General features: G+C 44.1%; 1 protein-coding gene and 1 long non-coding RNA gene across 3 annotated transcripts in view; both read left to right on the forward strand.

The window, feature by feature from the left end:
* The window catches only part of LOC135897255 (uncharacterized), a 99,335-nt gene that overhangs the window by 8,411 nt on the left and 71,872 nt on the right, over positions 1 to 19,052 (forward strand). The window lies entirely within an intron of this gene.
* Positions 15,108 to 16,894, forward strand: LOC135897248 (uncharacterized). Its single transcript, XR_010562980.1, has 2 exons — positions 15,108 to 15,376; positions 16,764 to 16,894. It is a non-coding gene; the product is annotated as an uncharacterized lncRNA (long non-coding RNA).

Genomic DNA, 19,052 nt, shown 5'->3' on the forward strand with positions numbered 1-19,052 from the left:
TTGCCTCAAAATGTAGAAGTCGCAAGGTGACAGGTCTGAGCTGTATGGCGGATGCTGCAGCGTTTCTCACTTGAACTTTGCGAGTTTTGTATTAACCTCATAAGCGACGTGGGGACAGGCATTGTCGTGGAACAAGATGACCCCATTCGTCAAATTTCCACGTTGTTCGTTCGTGATTGCGACACACTGCCGTTCTGGCGTTTCACAATATCGGAAACAATTGATAGCCTCTCAAGATTTAGCAAATTCTATCAGTAATGGACCCTGACGACCGAAAGAAAAGTCAGCAACACCTTTCCAGCGGAAATGATGGCCTTTGCGTTCTTTGGGCGTGGTAAATTCGAATATTTCCACTGTAAGCTTTGCCGTCGTGTTTCAGGCTCGTAGTAGTGGCACCAAGGTTCGTCCCCGATAACAATTGCAAACTTGAAGTCGTCATCCTCATTGTGATACCCGATCAGATGAGTCAAGGCAGCGCGAAACTTCTCCGTCTTCTCGCTGTGATCTTGGGGATCCATTGCGCACCAAAGAGCCGATAACCGAGAAGCTCATGAATTAAGGCGTGAACCGAACCGTGACTGATGTTCAGACGGTCTGCCAGTTCATCGATGCTTATCCTCCGTTCTTGTTTCATCAGCTCATGAACCTTTGAAATTGTGTGGGGGGTGATTGCACGATGGTTTTGGCCCGGTCTTGGAATGTCTTTACAACGTCCTTTAAACCGTTTGCTCCAAGGCTTTACAGTTGTCAATGAAATGCCGTGTTCGACGTAAACGGCAGCCATACGGCGATTAATTTCTGTTTCGGAAACACCTTTAGCTGTCAAAAACTTCGCGACACCGAGCTGTTCAACTTTTGAAGTGTCCATTATGTGACGCAACCATATTCAACCCACTGTATGAGAGCATTAAAGAACATTTATCTTCACACCTGCGTGTCACTTCTGTAAATGAGACATGCCGTTCTCCTACGCGCATGCCTCGCAGATAATGAACCGAACCATTATTGCGCGGTTAGGGTAGGCGCACTTTCATTTGACTCGCCCTCGTACATTAGAAATGCAAAGATACAATGGGATATACAAATGTGAAAATACGGCTTGATAAAGGACAAAAAAGTGTCACTGGAAACATAGTTCACTGCATGTATACACAAAACATCGCAACAAGATATTTAAGTATACGTAAAAGTCTCCAATGAGTCTATGTATGTAAGAAAAAGTAACTGTATGTAATGCGTCAAACAAGGCAAATAAACATGTTGCACAATCATAGATTCACAGAATCCTAGATTCCGCCCCCATTCCATCCACTCCCCCCGATGTTTTGCGCGCGACGGAAGGCGGCGCGCTTGCTCCCCTCTTTTCTCCTTTGCGCACACAAGACTGAGCCACCATCGTCGGCTCACCCATTCCACCTCCCCCCCTACGCTTTCACTCGCACATACAGCATGCAGCGCATGGTCACGATTTTATCACCCTTGGACGTTATACGAAACATGAGGGCGACGGCGACGGCAGGAATGCGCCTGGAGAGTCCATATAATTGCTTTCGCAATAATACAATAAACGTATCCGGCAGCTGAAGCGTCCCGTCGCCCATTACTTTCCGCAAAAGAAGTATCAAAATCGAACTTTCACCATGCGACAATTCGTTGCGCCGCAACAATGAATTTTTTTTCTGTGGGGCGGAGGCACCGAAATGCAAAAAAAAAACGCATAGGAAAGTATGTTGGCCAGAATCGAATGCCTACATCGGGCACCTAATGGGGCTACAGAATTAATACCGAAGAAAACATGAGACGATTGGCCCACTGAGAACCATACGCATATTGCTCAGTATCCTACGCCGGCGAAACAAGACTTTCCGGAAAGGTTCCGCTCAAGGAACGCGGTGCAATCCTTCGAGTCCCCACAGTGCTGGCGGCGAGCGACCATTTTTTTTTCTCGTCTGCTAGCCAGAAAACTTCCAAAACTCTGTCAGGTGAAAATCCACTCGGCCAGAGCAAACCGAACGCCCACCGAAGTGCACCGCACGGTGGTCGGGGCCATACGAGAAAAATATATGCGCTCTGGCTCGCTCTGGCAGCCCGCGGGTAGGGTAGCAAGAACAAAAAAATTTAAAAGGCTCAATGTGTTCTCGGCGAATAAAAGTCAAAGTAGAAAAAATAAATAAGAACGTAGTTACTTTGGCTGGCTTTAGTGTCTTGACATGGTTGTTCTGGCGTAGGTTATAAAAGTGTTGATATTTTTTTATGCGACATGACGGCACAAATGAACCACCCCAACGCATCGTCTCATTGGACCTCGCTGCGTGCTTTGTCAACTCGTCTGCTAGTGTGTTGATTTGGCTTGTCTCGTTGTATGTTCCGATGTAAAACTTTAGAAGAGTCAATGGACCTTTGGCGTCAAATGTTTATAACATTCAACCCACAAAGTTCCGCAATTGAAAATTTAAAGCACGACTTTGGAAATGTCAATGCACGTTTCACATCAAGAGCTTATGAGATTTATACCCATAAAGTTTCGCAATTGATATCCATGCGCTCCATAGATTCCGTGGCCTCAGTGAGATGCCGCGGTGAGCCCGCTCACCATCAAAGCGCCCTTGAAACATTGTGCTCGGATGGGACTGCTTGGCGTTATGTGACTGCCGGTGTATGGGCGTTGCCACGAAATCCAGCCCGAGTTCGCAATCGTCGCGGTTAAATGTCTTTTCGAGCGTCAAAAAGACATTCTAGACAAAATCCAGAGTGATTTCCGGCGCCGGGGGTCGCTTTGGTCGGTGGTGCACGGACAGCACGAAAAAATTTCGGGGGGGGGCTGAAGCCCCATAAGCCCCCCCCCCCCCCCTGGCTACGCCCCTGGTACTGAAGGATACGTCGGCTTCTTTCAGCTGCCATGCCTTAACCACAGTTTCTTCTTCAAGAGCGCGCGCGTCGAGAAACTTTGCGGTTTGGATATCGCAAGCTATCTAGCGTTGAACGGGGCAACTGGTTTTACGATGCATATATGCGCCGTGTCTATCCATAAATTTTGCGTAAAAAGAATGTCTGCAAATTCAATACGCGAAGTTGTGTACGATGCTTGGCTAAACGCTTAACATTCCCTCAGTATTTAGCTATGAGAGACATTGCATTTTACATGAAAGAAAAATCTTGGTAATTGGCGCCAGCATGTTATCCGTCTTAGAAAGACATTGCCCAGAGACATTGCATTTTACATGAAAGAAAAATCTTGGTAATTGGCGCCAGCATGTTATCCGTGTTGGAAAGACATTGCCCAGCGAAGCCGTCACCATGTTTCTTGTTACTCTGGTGAGTTGTTCTAGCCAACTATGGCCATTTATTAATGCGTAAAAGAAAGAGTTAGGCGCCCATTTTTTATGAAAAAGCTTGCTGCTAGTTTCACCCCTCTCTGAAACAGGCCTCCAAAAAACGAAACGCTTATGGCTGCTAACACGACGGCGCGTAATTTGGAGTATTTACATAGTTAATTCACAAATACCATAGTAGCAATCACTTGAGAGAAAAGTTTCGTTGTTATGATCGAGAGCCAATCAATTGCAAGCGATGAAATGTTTCATAGTGGCCCTCAGTAGCCTTTATCGACAATATGGCACACCCATCACTCAGCGGTAGCACGCAACGGGAGCAACCGACTGTCGGTATGGCGAGGCACGCTTTGTTCGTGAAACCCATCAGTCCCTACAATTCCGAATTGAAACCATAAAGCATTTTTTACAGCTCCAATTGGAATGGCTAAAATATTCTCGAGCTACTACAGTGCAGCTTAGATTGCCTAGAAAAGGAAAATTCAAGCATTTTCTGTCTCACCATGTCTCGATCCAGCGTTGTTTAATTATGCAAACGGAGAACTATTCACTTCGTCGGTACATAAAAGAGAACCTTGCCCAACTGCAGGCAAAATAAAGTTTGCTCCAACCCAATCGCAAACATTCATAAAGAAAACACCAAAATACTTACATATATATTCACTTGACTTTTGACCCTCCACAGTGGAATTATATCTTCAATATGTTCCATACTACTAATGATTGACGCTTCGACATCTTTCTGGCTGCAGCATGCGGTCCAACAGGCATATTTCACTAAAACATTTAGGCCGAGCAGCCAGTGTCAGTTCGCCAAACAAATTCGTCACGTATATTCCTCAAGCAACGAGCACCAGTAAATTTCTCAAGTGAGTTCAACGTGTGGCACAGAAAAGGCATATATATTGTTACACTCAATTTCGTATTCTCTAAATAGACGTAAGCCATCAATAGCTTTACTTCAAATTACCGCCGCTTAAGATAAACACGTGAAGAACCGCTTAATTTTAAGAAGCAGACAAAGAAGCAAGTTGTGCTTGTAGAACCTAACTGCAGTATTAGTTAAGTGCTCGTATTAGTGCCGAGCGTTTCTGTGAAGAAAAGCAAACATTCAATGTTACACCACGAACTATACTCATCGTGAGCAAACCAGATTTAGCGGATTGTAACTATTGTAGAAGTCATATATAGCCAGCGTCTGTGACATATTTGTTGCACCGCGGCAGGCATGGTATCGTAACTGGATTCTTATTTTGTTTATTTTTGCGGTGGTCGATTGAAAAACCCGCAATGGGCTGGTCTGCGTCGCTTCGGCTGGCACTGTAGCGTTACCTTCGAGAGCTGCATTGTCGTCTAAGAAATAAGCTCTTTGAATAAATTTTCGCAAACTAAGACGTCGTAAAAATATATTTGAGATGACCACCATAAGTACACAAGCAAAGAGAACGAGGGCGAGTAAACGAAAACACCGCAGAATGCGCCCGGACACCGCCCGCACTGTAGCAGACGACAGGCGTGAGTCATTGCCCTGACGTCACGCGAGCGGCGCTCGCAGCGCCCCTGTAGTTCGTTCTCGGGGCTAATATGAAATTGCCTGAGATCATGATACATTTTAAGCCAATAAGCAGGTGTCCCACCAATTGTGAATTAGGCTAAGATCACTTTGAAGGGTCAGGTGGTCGTCAGTACTGTTAATTGATCTGTAAATATTGCAGTCATCAGCCAAAATACGTAAGCGAGAAGAAACATTAAGTGGCAAATCATTTATGTAAATAAGGAAGAGTAAAGGGCCACGAACGCTGCCCTGAGGCACACCGGAATTTACGTAAAAAGGAGACGAAGCGCTATTGTTAACTACTCTGAACTGCTGACGATTCGAAAGAAAATTACAAAGCCATGAGAGAGTGAAGGCATGAATTCGAAGTGCAGGTAACTATGCAATAAGGCGACAATGGGCTACACGATTAAATGCTTTGGAAAACTCAAGGAAAATCCCATTGGTCTGCTGGTTATTCTTCATGTTAAGGTGCAGGTCAGCCGTGAATTCTAGTAACTGTGTCTCACATGACAATCATTTCCTGAAATCGTGTTGATGGTGAAAAAATAAATTATTGGGCTCTAGGTTACCATAAATATGAAAAGAAATTATGTGTTCGAGCATCTTTCAGCAAATGCAGGTTAATGAAATTAGACGGTAATCTTCCTGGGAGTTTTTGTTCCCAGCTTTATATATGGGTCTGATTTCGGCCATTTCCCAGTCAGTGGGCAGCTGTACCCAAAGACTGCTTTACTATATTGTACAAAATGTTACTGGATATAGAAATGGTGATTTTTTATATCTAGGAGCTAATATTATCAACACCACATGAAGTAGATAACTTGAGATTATTATTAAGACATGAAATTCCCTCGACCGATATTTCAATACTTTCCATGAATTGCCAGTCATAATCATCTACATCAGGTACATTGGTTCAGTTCAGTTCAGTTCAGTTCAGTTCAGTTTTATTTCCTTAAAGACCCCTTTGCTAGGGGTATTACATAAGGGGTGGGTACAGATTAATATACAAATATAAACACAGGTATACAGAAAAAATTGTACATTGAAGCTACATTTTCGCAAGTGCAAAACAACAGAAATAATAACACGTGAGAAAGCAAGTTAATGATTAGCCAACAAGGACACATTTTCCAGAAACGATGCCGGGCATGTGATTGCAGCTACGTGGTGGGGAAGGGCGTTCCAATCTGATGCTGTGCGGGAAAAAAAAGACGAGGAAAATGTAGTTGTGTGGGAGCGTGGGCGTAAGACTTGTAATGGGTGCCCAGTTCGTAGAGATATGCGTGCGGGTGGTGTGATATATGGCTCGTGAAATAAGGTACTGTAAAAAAACTTATGAAAGAGGCAAAGGCTAGCAGTAGCACGGCGACGTGCAAGGGGCTGTAGATCAGATTTTGCTTTTAGGGATGATACGCTTACGTCGTATGAGTATGAGGAATGGATGTATCTGACGACGCGGTTTTGAAAGGACTCGAGCTCGTTAACTAGATAGACTTGATATGGATTCCAGATGGGTGATGCGTATTCGACTTTCGGTCTGATAAGGGATTTGAAAGCTAGTAGTTTTACGTTCTGCGGGGCGTCACGCAAGTGTCGTCTCATGAAGCCAAAAGTTCTGTTAGCTGATGAAAGTATGTTGGAAATATGCGTACCCCAACTGAGATCACGAGAAAGTGTGACGCCCAAGTACTTAAATGATTCTACTGATTCTAAGGGAACGTTTACTATAGTATAAAAGGACAGGAAAGGGTTACGGCGACGGGTAAAAGACATATGTTTACATTTGTTGGGATTAAGAGTCATCAGCCAATTTTCACTCCAAGACTGCACGTTGTTAAGACTTTGTTGTAAGGTGTTTTCGTCAGTAGCATTAGAAACTGGATGGTAAATCACGCAGTCATCGGCGAAAATTCGTATCTTACAAGACACGTGTTGGGGTAAATCGTTAATATAAATTAAAAAAAGAAGAGGACCGAGAACTGATCCCTGAGGGACTCCAGAAGTTACAGGGAGAAGAGTGGATGATTTGTTATTTACAGAAACGAATTGGTAGCGATCAGTTAGGAATGCTTCGAGCCATTTGAGTACGTCCTCACAGCTGAAAATCGATGAAAAAAAACATTAAAAGCAGAGGGCCATTCCTTGTCAGAGAGGGGAGTATTTGTTTCACTAAGTAAGGCTATCCGATTAGAGTAGCGGTCTGGTGATATATACATCGCCAAAACAATTTCGGATTCGTATGTAAGAAAGAACGTAATTATGGAGAAATATTTATGTTTAGCTGCAGCTCAAGCAACAGTACGTTTTTAAGGAAAGCCCGTATCTTGCCCAAGCAGGAGCATTATTGACACGTTCAGCCATATTGTACAGACGTTTATTTTCATTCCTTAGCTTATGTAGGGCATTAATAAACCAAAGATTACATTTGTCCTTTGTTATGGAGATCAACGGCATATATTTGTTAATTAGAGCAAACATTTTATTCTTGAAACATATGCAGTCATCTTCCACCGAGCGATTAGGCAAAGAAGGAAGCAGCGTGCGCTTGAAAAATACTTCAATTTCATCGTTTATTTTAGAGTAGTTTGCTTTGTTATAATCGCTTATTATTTTCTTTGAGATCCCTGAAAAGGGCAGCGAAACACTGATTGTTACCTGAAGTCGATCGTGATCACTAAAGCCGTTTAGATGAATTATGGATTCAATCGTTTCGGGAGTGACCGTGAGTATAAAGTCCAGAATGTTAATACGACGGGCTGGTTTGTTAACGACCTGGAACAGGTTAATATATAAAGTTACGATAAAAAAATCCACTGATGTTCAACAAGATGATGATAGAATAATTGATGATTAATCTATATTATATTCTGTATTTCTTTTGCTACTCCCAAGTCAACCGAAAGGTTTTCATAAAAGGAGAAGTTGCGCATGTATTATTAGCAACAAGTTTAGGGTAGATGTATTAAATTGAATATCTCTCTCCTCATTTATGCTAAATTAAGATACCTTAATAACATCATCACTTCACCGCTTTCACACCACACTCACCCAAGTCTTTCAAAGTTAAGACGTATAACTTCTACAAACATTGTTATACCATAATAGGCAGTAGTTTCCTAAACAAGTAATATTAGCGTCTTCGCTAGCCGGTAGGTTTGGACTGCTTCTACGTGGGGCAGGCTGCTTTAAAACATCTTTTAGCTTCTCTGTGCTTCGACTGACCATACAGGTGCCGTATACTTGCATGTTTAGCACCTTTTGTTACATTACTTATTACATCCGTTGCATATCTTTATGTATATATGCATACACAAATGAGTCAGTTAACTGTTAACTTCAAGCAAACACGCGGATTAATCAAGGTTACCTTGTGTACTCTATTGCGAACTCCAGACTGCTTTACTTATGTCGGCAGCACTGTCCAAATAAACGAAGCTGACAATGACATCGAAGTGGCTCTTTCGCTTTGTGCTCTGCTCAAGTTTCTCGTTTGTGACGTAGAATCGAGGTGTTACGTCGAAGCCGAAAAGGCCCCTGCGGCCGATTACTTTATTTTCATCCGTCTGGAGGATTTCAGTGCCGAAACCGCGAGAATCGTTGTGTGGTGCGTGCAAACGTCTGGCCAGCCTGGCGAGACGTATCAGCCCCTTCTGAAACATATCAAATATTGAGCTGGTGAAAACAGATGCGCCACTTCATCTCACGTCGACCATGTCTACGTTCGCACCGCCCTCTCTTTGCGGCGCTCCAAGCTCTTACGTATCTACTTTGCTTCCGCTCTCACATGGTGGCAGTCCCGTCGAAACGTCGCGCGTGTCTAGTTTCCTCTGGTTCCGCGGGGCGGCGGTCCCGGCATCTACGTGAATGTATACAAAAACACGGTATATGAGTTCGTACGTTTGTTCAAAATTCTGTGCCACCTCTGTGTCGTATGCTTAACAGCTTCACTGGCAATGCACTTTCACAGATTGGAATGGCTTGTCATTTTTGCTTCGTTGGCCATATAAAGATTTCAGCTTAAAAAACGCACTGCTGCATGCTCTGCCCCAAACGCAATATCGGTATCCAAATCTTGTCATTCGAGGGCGCAAAAGCAAGACTGTCGCCGCAGCCAGCAGCAGCCGCTGAAGCACCTCGCACGGAGTCAGGCATCACGCGTCCGACCTCCTCGAAAGCCCGACGTGGAATCCGGGCTCAACACCTACGCTTGCAGAACCAGAACCATATGAATGTGTCGTACCTGCAGTACAAAACCGAGGTCAAAGGAAAACAGCTTCTGTGAAGGCTTCGTTTAAAGATTGGGTGATACTTGAATAAAAGCCATCTCTAACACATCATATAAAACCCACTTGCAGTATTATAGACATTCGGAAAAATTCTATTTTGAGAAAATGTAATGTTGAACACGCGGCATCCCTGTTCCCTTTCGGTGGTCGCGGGATGTGCCTTTAGTGGGCGCATTGCTTCCGCGACCGAAATACCACGTATCTCTGAGGGCTCACGCGCTTCGTATCGCACAACACAGTCAGAGAAGCAGTCAGTGAGTTGGTAAGGATGATAAGGAGTGATTAGGGGTATATTGGTTTCATCAAAATGGATAATAGTACGACGCGGATGGAGAAGGTGCTGAAGAGTGATAAAGGCGTATAGTAGTCGGATCAATTCTCATAAGATTGACACGGGCAGGTATGGCTTGATAAGGGTTGGATCAGGTTCGATAAGGTTGATAAATACAGATAAAGATTGAGAACGATTGTATCGCTTGTGGTAAGGTTGACAACGACCAATAAGGCTTCATAAGGGTCGGATCGAGTGCGATAAGGTTGATAAAAACTGATAAGGGTTGAAAGCGGTGGTAATTATTCCGATAAGGTTCATAACTACCAGTAATGGTTGATAAGGGTTTATATTGGTCGGATCAAGTGGGATAAGATTGTTTATGACCCCTGGCTGCGTGAAAATGGGCAAGTGGCACAACGCTTACGCATACTTAGATAAGTCCAATGGAGTTTCAGCATAACGTTATAATGTTTTTTTCTTGTTCAAGAAATGCCATTTTCATTCTGCATGACATATACGATACTGTATGAGAGATGTCCATATCGCATCCGCACACTGCTTCGCTCACTCCGTCAGCTGTTTGCACGGCGCTTTTCGGCAGCTACCACTGACAAGTTGAAAATTAAGCACCAGTGCGTTGGCGCGATAGTGAATGAAATTTTATTCGGCATTTCCTAGCTTCCTAACTTTGCGACAAAGTTCTCAGCGTGCATAAGTCTTTCCATGGGGTCCTACATTGGGGTAGTTCTCTTTTTATACTGGACATCGTGCCTTATATCAGGGTAATGTGATACGATACCGATCGTTTTTAGACAAGCGGAGTATGCTGCACAGCAAATTCACTCTAAAGCAATGCACAAACGTCACAGTCACGCCTAGTCGCGAGTGAACAACAAGGAATTCAAAAGCATTTATTGAAGGCAATAATGACGACGACAGGAATAATGATAAAATGTCGTGTGCGCTTTGAACACTACGATGTCTTCACGATGTCTGCATCGTGAAAACAAAAATTTAATTATCGTTGGTGACATAAACACAGACATTAAAGATATCACTAATAGTTGCTGCGCAGATTACGCAAACCGCTTCTTCGGCCATGAATGGAATCACTGTTACAATAGACTTGACGCTGCATGTCACATAGGCCCCTGGCACTCTCATTGATCATGTTCTAACAAACGTCATTTCGCCTCAGAGTGCTGCCGTTGTTAGCTTTGATATCACGAATCATTACCTTGTTTTCTTGGTGGTCGAATCGCACAAGCAATGCAAGATGAAAACTTCAAAAAGGAATTTCTTCGACGCCAAGTTCCTTCAACAAAGAATTTCACGCATTGACTGAAACGTTTCTTTCTTCAGGAACCGAATGTTGAGGCATCTTTTAACCATTTTTGTGCTAACAGAAAGAATTAGCTCGTCCTCATCATTTTTGTTACTTACAAACGGCACTCGGCCCCCAGAAACCCATAAATCACCCATAACTTACTGCGGTGTATTCGTAAAAGGGATAACCTACATTTAAAAAAGTGCAATTGCAAGCATTTACCTTGGTGTTGAAAAATCGCTTGAAAAAATATTCTCAAACATTATCTACAGTTTTAAAAACAGCTAAACGCGATTATTAGCAAACTCAGATTATTCAAAATGGGAACAACAATCGCAAAAGTCGGGAACTAATAAAATAATTCTTGAACATGCCTAAAGAACAACCTGTAGAAAATGAACTTAATGATGCTGGCCGCCGTCTCACTAACCATTCTGGTGTAGCTAACGCATTCAACAAGTTTTTCTCAATGGTGACCTCAAACCAACCGACTCATATTTCGCACTATGCTCGCTACTCCCAACCATTTTATTTACGACCTACTTCTACAGAGGAGGTTTTTCGTGTTACATGTGGTCTAAAATGCACTGGGCCAGAGTTTGACCTCAATCACACATCTAAACTTTTACTGGTCGCCCATGAGCTTGTCGCGTGTTTTCGCGTGTGATTACCTTATAAATAATATATTTATCAGTAGTACTTTTGCCCCGCACTAAAACAAGAAAAACTTGTGCCTTCTATTGAAAAACGAGATCCGAGATTATTGGGTAAATATCACCCGATATCGATGCTACCATTCTTTAGCAAACTAATCGAGAAACTTTTTGCTGACCGCCTCATGAAGTACATAGAAATATTTAACCTTTTGGTACGGCATCAATTCGGCTCCCACCCTAATTTTTCCACGGTACTTGCTCTAATAGAATTCACTGACCACATTGAGAATGTCGCGGACCGGTGCAGGTCCGCGACGTTATATACCAATTTTACTAAGGCACTTGATACGATTAACTACACTATACTTTTTTTCTAAGTTAGAATCACTGGGTATCACTGGACCTGCTCTAACCCTTTTACAGAATTATCTACTTAACAGTACCCAGGTTGTCCAATTCGCTGATGCCATATCGCACTCAATAACTACTAATCAAGGTGCTCCACAAGGATCCATATTAGGCCCTCTTATTTTACATTTGTACCTAATATGGCTTATCTAGTTGCCTTAACAATTCAGAATGTATACTTTACGCTGATGATACAACTATATTTGCTGGAGATAAAGACCTTAAAATATTAACAACGTGACTAAGCAAAGACCTCTGAAAAGTCATGTCTTGGTGTCTTCTGAATGCGCTGGAAACAAACGCCACAAAAGCATGCTTTATGATTTTTATAGTCATCATAAGCAAACCCCTTTAGCTCCGAGTCTTAATCTAGATAACCACATAATTTATCGATCTGATACGACAACATTCCTAGGCGTCATTCTTGACCCACATCTGAAATTTAACCAACATACCATATCCCTAGTTAAAAAAATGGTTTTGCTTTACGTGTATTAATCAAATCTCGATATCACTTTCAGCAACACATCTTACGGTCACTGTATTACGCATTCATAAATAGTCACCTGATATATTACCTCACTTCCCGGGAAACTCGTATGAAACACACATGTCATGCATTCATCACTTACAAAACCAAGCAGTATGCCTGATTACATTTATTGCTCACCTGACATCTACCTTACACTTTACAAGAAATTAAAATCATTCCGCCCAATTAGTCGTTACAGCTAAAACTTGGTCTTTTAATTCATCACATCCTAAATCAAGGTACTGTCATTAATAATATTTCTGCTCCCCCAACTACTCAACCGTAATAATACGAGATTCTCGCAACATAATATGTTATTACCCTAAGTGCGCACAAATTACGGCAAGTATACAGCGCTTTTTTCGGGAATAATGTTTTGGAACTCATTGCTCATGAACATAAAGTGTGTCCATTCAGAACACTCGTTTCATAAAGTATTGAAAATTCACTTGTGGTCAACAGCCTGTTAGTAATAAATGACCTTTACTGACAACGAACCGTGTTTTGCTTTTTACACTTTACATTATCTATCACCGTCTAGCACTTGATTGGTTTTATCTATATTTCTCTGTCTAATGATGTCGTAATGAATATATGTATTCATGATGTTTAATTTATCTTTGCTAATACAGTTTCACTGATCTGCAACTACACTGCCTCTCTGTATTTGATTATTTTTTGTACTTGGCACAGGGGGTTCGCTTTGGCATTTTAAGCTCCGGGACCTCCTTCTGTAGTAATATTTGCAGTATACTTTCCTGTATCCAAATATGTTTCAATAAAACCTTTAAGCCTTTACCTTTAGCGCTCTATCATGCGGAAAGAAAAAAAAAACAAATAAATAAAAAGTTTGATCCTTGTAGCAAAGCCACCACTGGGTTCAATGCCTCGAGAATTTCTGTGTCATCTCAGTGGTGCCACAAGGTCGTTTGCATCAAGCGCCAAATCTCGCCCATGGGCAACCTCGAGTGGCATAGCGCAAAATTCGAACAAATGCGTAGAAGGCCTATAAACAGCGCAAGCGCTCTGACCTGGCCCAGACTCGTAACTATCGGATTTCACGCAGCCCATGCCGAAATTCGACGCCTTCTAACAATCGCTACACATCCAGGCGAAAAGCATCGGACCCTAGCGTGTCCCAACGATTACGCTGTCACAGCCGACGGCACGGCAACTGCAAAGGGTACCTGCCGACGCGTCATTCAAACAAGCAACCGCGGCGCAACCAGTGCGAGCGCGCGCCCAAATATTGGGCCACGTCGAGCACCTGTCACAAAAGGCACCGCGCGTGCGGTTGACGTAGCAGTCGCGGCAACTTCTCGCTAGCTACGAGTCACAAAAGCCAGCGGGAGGCGCTTCGACGCTGCGAGTGGAGAAACTACCGTATTTTCGACCGTATTTTGGGCACAGAAGAAACGTAAAAGTTGATTTGATAGTCGTTGTATCGGTTTTAGAATGTGTTGTAGAAGTCGTCAGCACCACTCTGTGCGGGAAAAATTCCGGGTCGTAATTCTCGCAGAATTTTTGGGAAGTTGCTTGTTGGCCTCACATCTCCGGTCAGAGAGTTGCTCGAATTTTTTTTTTTTTCGCACAGTAAGTTCTAAGACGACGCTGTGTCAGGCAGTCGCAATAGAACTTTCACAATAAGCAAATCTGTGCGAAGCAGTGATTGAAAATTAACCACCAAGTTCGAGATAAACGTAACTGCGTTAGGGTATGTGGCGACGTTCACGGACAAAAATAGTTAATTTATTCTATTCCGTGTTCAGTTATCACGCACAAGCAATCTGATCAGTGCCATGGGCAGGTTTATAGGTCCAAGTGAACACGTAGAGCCATGTGCAAGAAAGCAATCGAGTGAACAAGCAAATATCCAAAAAGTATTGTACAGCTCACTCTTCGTATTCGTTACATGGTTGAAGTAAGTTGTCCAAACCGCACCGGTTTGGGCACTCGCTTCTAATTAACAGCGCGAGTGATCACACTTTCAATGTGTTCGATACAATAATTTAATTTCGGGTATCGATTTTGACGCGTAACTCAGCGTTGTATCCGACGCGATGCATTTACTCCTGTTTCACGAAGGATGCTAAGGGTACACAGTGGTCGCCATGAGTACTGAATATACGATGAGCAATGCGATATTCGAACGCGCAACAAGAAAGAAAGGGAAGAGCCACAACCCAGCAGGAAGGACGACTATATATATATATGGTTGCGCACGAGCAGGCGGGCTACCGGAAAGCGAACAGCGAGCGATTGAGCGCGCGCCTCAACGCAGCCGGTGTTCGCCACGCTGGGCGTTGAAAGTGGACGCGCGATTCACTCCGTAGGAACCATCGTCGAAGCTTCGCATGCCGCGCAAGGGGGGGGGGGGGGGATGTGTCGTGTTCTGTCAGGCGCTTCGGACTGGCGTCACGCCGCTTTATAGCGCCGAGGCCTGCCTGCTTTGGCACTTTCTTGTGCCGCGGCAGTCCACACTGTTGTGTGTAACTCCCTCCTCTCGTCTCGGTTCGTGGCGCACCAGTTCGGAGTTGACGGCGGCGTTCTTCCGCAAACGCGCGAGTAATTTTTAGACGCGTTCATGCGCCGCGCTCAGCGGCGGACTGTCTCGAAAACCGGACTCTGCCCATAGAGAAAGAAAAAAACTAAGAGCGGACACTCCGAGAAATCTGGCCTCAGGAACTACGTCACGGCTACGTAACGAACGAATGCTCTCATTAAACGCCAGGGGACGCAGGCGCAAAAAAAGAAAATGTTGTAATGAATTCTGCTCAATCGCTTTACAAAATAATAATTATACACCCAAATTTGGCGTGTTTCTGATACATAAGAACAGAATTTATCGAGAACACCTTCCGTGCTTTTTGTTCTTCATTCGTACTGCCATCAACACCAATCACCATTCGTCCATGGAGAAGAAATCAACGACACCAGCGGCGTGCCAGCGGGAACGTCTCGTGAACGTCGGCTGCGGCGGTGTTCTTGTGTGTGAGAAAGGTGAGTCACGTTTTTAAGCGAAGCTTGGAGTAATTGACTTGTGAGCGCGACGAGGTTCGCTAAAAAAAGCAGTTTACGGCTCTATATTAGGCGGCGAGACGCGAACATTGCGAAAAGCATCCCCCCTCAAGAAACGCGTAGCAAGAGGGCTGTACTAGCTGTACTTCCTTGCTATCTCCACTGAGAACGGCATAATCTTTGTTGGTTGCGTTCCGTGAAAATAATCAAACGACGCGAAGCTGCCATTACCTTCCACCGGTTCACGGCTGTGCACTGCACTGCGACTCGCAGCTTGTCAGACGCCATCGAGACGCTGCGTCTAGGTTTGCGAGGGTAAACCGTTCTTGCCCAGCGCTGTTTGCGATAACCGCGGTATCGGGGTTCCATTGAAATAGTTCGTGTTGGCGGATTAAAAATGATCTGCTGGACAACGCTTAAGGTCGATATCATGAATTGCGCATTTCAGGAAAATTCCGGTTTCGAGAAAATTGAATTCCTAAACCGCGTTTAAATGATCGCGTCACGGTTGACGGTCTTTTCGTTGGCCCGTTCTAGAGGCTGACGAACGCTGGAAAGAACATAAAAGACGCCACGCTGATTCAGTCCGAAAACGGCGTTCCGGGGACGGGCGCTACCTAAATAAAGTAGGACGTTAGGCACGCTGTAGCGAAGTTTTGCTTGCTCGTTTCCTTTATAGAGTAAGGGCTCCTGAATATTTTAACGATATTGCTTGCAAACAATGGCATGTGACATAAACAGCGAGCATAGCTTATTGCGTTTGGTACTTTAGCGAGGTGTGTGTCTAAGGCGCACGGACGGACGCTGGTGTATGCGTCCGTGCGGATTGTTTATACAGAAAAGTAACGGTGGAGAAAAGTCACCAGTGACTACTGCACGTACTTATTGCGGCGGCCGTGTTGGGAAGTACTGCGCATTCTAGTAATTTTCGGTTCCTTATCATTTTTTTTTGTGGCGAAGACATTGCACAACGTATTGTCGCGTAGGCGTGGCGTGGCGCGCATTTGAACAAAGGCCTCGTATTTGGACGTTTCGAATGTATCTTCATCACGCTTATGTGAACTGCTATTTTGCCTACCAATGTACTCCTTATACTGAGTACGTACAGGGGTGTCCAAAACTTCACAGGCCGCGATGCCCTCCATGGGATTAAATGGGAAAGCGGCCTGGGAACTTTTGAACGCCCCTGTACGGGGTATCAACATTTATCCTTGTAAGTCCGGGTTATATGGGTCAGAGGTCAGGATGTGTCGGTGGTTTTATATTATGCATCGGTTCGCTATTCATTCAAAGCGGTTTCCTGGTACAGTTATGACGTGTGCATATGTTTTTGGTAAATAATGAAGCGTGCACTTATTGACATTTTCAGACCGTGCTGATGCCATGCCGTCCGGCGGTCCAAGCTACGGCAGCTACTGCAGTGTGTCGTGGTGCTTTGACAACGGCAGAACCCAGAAGAAGCCTATCTTGACTTGCAATAAAAACATTGCGGAAACTCTATCTCTTTGATACATATGAGCGCTTGTACCAAAACACAAAAGACAAGCGCGATGGATAAAGCCGTAGTGAATTATGATTACCTCTATCTCCATCTGTTACTACTTAATCGAAATAAAAATTGCGTCACTACCTCAATTCACACCAAATATTGAACTAGACAAAAGAGTGAATCGCTAAATCAAAGCGACAAATAAAAGCGTTGCCATTTGGGTGACGAAAAGTGGTCTGAAATGACAAGCTTCCGCGACAGCCCAACGTCGGTTACGCGGGGTAATCCAAATTTCGCGCCAGCGGAACCGAAACAGGAAGTGCAGGCCAGTTGCTCTCATCAACCGCCAGGTGCGCTAGGTTCGATTGGGCCGCTGGGGGTGTATGGGAGTGGCCGCTCTTAACTTTTTTTCTTTCTCTATGCTCTGCCGACGACGCCGCAGACCAGCGCGAGCTTGCATACTTTGCCATGAAAGACGATACTAGAAGCATGGTAAAGCTAGTGTTGGACTAATTCCTACGCGTTCATTCGAAAGAAAATGAGCGCAAAAGTGGAGGCTGCTCACTGCACGTTGCACGTCGGACTTGTTGGCAAGACATGTATCAACAAGCCAAATGAGCACGCTCACTGACAATGGAGTTTAATATCAGCCTTTCTAGTCTTCGTTTTCATTCCGCGCTGCCTTTCTGAAACATATTCGTTGTATAAGAAATAAAGACATCCTGGTAAAATAGGCCACTGGAGGGCCAGCTGCCCAATTAATGAAAGATAAACGTCAGTGAATAAGGAATGTTGGGGAATGGGAATGTTCATCAAAAATGAACGAAGACAGAAAGGAATTGAACTGGAGATATACACCCGTTTTGATTTATTTCTGCAGGCATAAATGTTTCATACGGAGATGGCCCGTAAAGAACACGCTAAGCGACAATCAGCATAAGACATCTTTCACGTTTCCGCCGCTGTGAAGTGGTGATTGCCTTTCCCGTATCGGTCAGTGTTTAATTGGCGACCCACTGCATGAGTACGTCGATCTCTCCCCATGTGTACAAAGGAATAAATAAGGAATTGATTTGGCCATGGCAGAGGCCGCTTAATAATATACGGTATATGCTTTCCTTAATACATTGAAGTGTCCTCTGACTGGAGTACTGCTCGCTCGTTCGCGAAATTGCGGCGAAAAGGAAGGCGAAATGCTTTTTAAGGAAATCCGTCACCACACACACACACGCACGCACCCGCGCACACAAGGGCAGAGAGAGAGAGAGAGAGAGACAGAAAGATCAGGAAATAACGTAGACAGCATGGAAAAGAATGCAGACCATTACAAATTAGTTCATCAAAACTCGATCCCTGGCAAGAGAGAATAAAATGCATTAGTGCTCAAAGGCAGAACACAAATATGTAAACTCTTGTACAAAACAAGGCAGCAGTTGTGTTTCTATCGGAGGCTATGTGAAGTGCTGCCAACACGGTCACAATCTTGCGTTCGCAACTTGGGCGAGGTATGTATGCATGAGTAACGGCGGGCAGCCTCACCTTTGACCTGAGGCATGCACCAGCAAATAGAAAGAAGAGAAGTGAAGAAATATGTAAACAAGGAAGGCGTGGCTCGGCGAAACGTCGCCGTGCAGAAGAAAGAAGAACTGAGAAGAAAATTGGGGGCGCGCATTTGCGGAGACAATAGACATGTACGGCAATAAAGCAAAAAGAAGGTATTGCTGGTGTCTCAATATTTCTTTTTTTGGACGGCGATAGCACCGGCAGGTGCGGTAAGCTAGTTTCTCAACCTGGAATAGAGCACGCATAGCAACCAACCGTTAGATATCTGAATTTCAAATGTCGCTTCCTCCCAGAAAGCAGTTATGGAAAACCAACAACGAGGGAGGCATAGGAAACATACTTACTATTTATAGAAGTATATACATGTATGTCTCCTATTGTTGTTCAGGAGGTATCGGTGGGCGGCAGCCTAGTTGAGACGCGTTCAATGCAGTGCTTGTGTTTGTGGGATTGAGTGGTCGTCTATGTTTCACGAAGTGTCCTGCTCTTAAAAAAAGCAATCCTGTAGATTTGACTGAAATTTTCGCATGATGTTCTCTGGCAACATAAGTTAAAGTTGCTGCTGACTTCAGCATCACTCTTTCGGGCACGAATTAAGTACGCCGT

The sequence above is a fragment of the Dermacentor albipictus genome, unplaced genomic scaffold, assembly GCF_038994185.2.
Source record: "Dermacentor albipictus isolate Rhodes 1998 colony unplaced genomic scaffold, USDA_Dalb.pri_finalv2 scaffold_35, whole genome shotgun sequence".
Taxonomy (NCBI): domain Eukaryota; kingdom Metazoa; phylum Arthropoda; class Arachnida; order Ixodida; family Ixodidae; genus Dermacentor; species Dermacentor albipictus.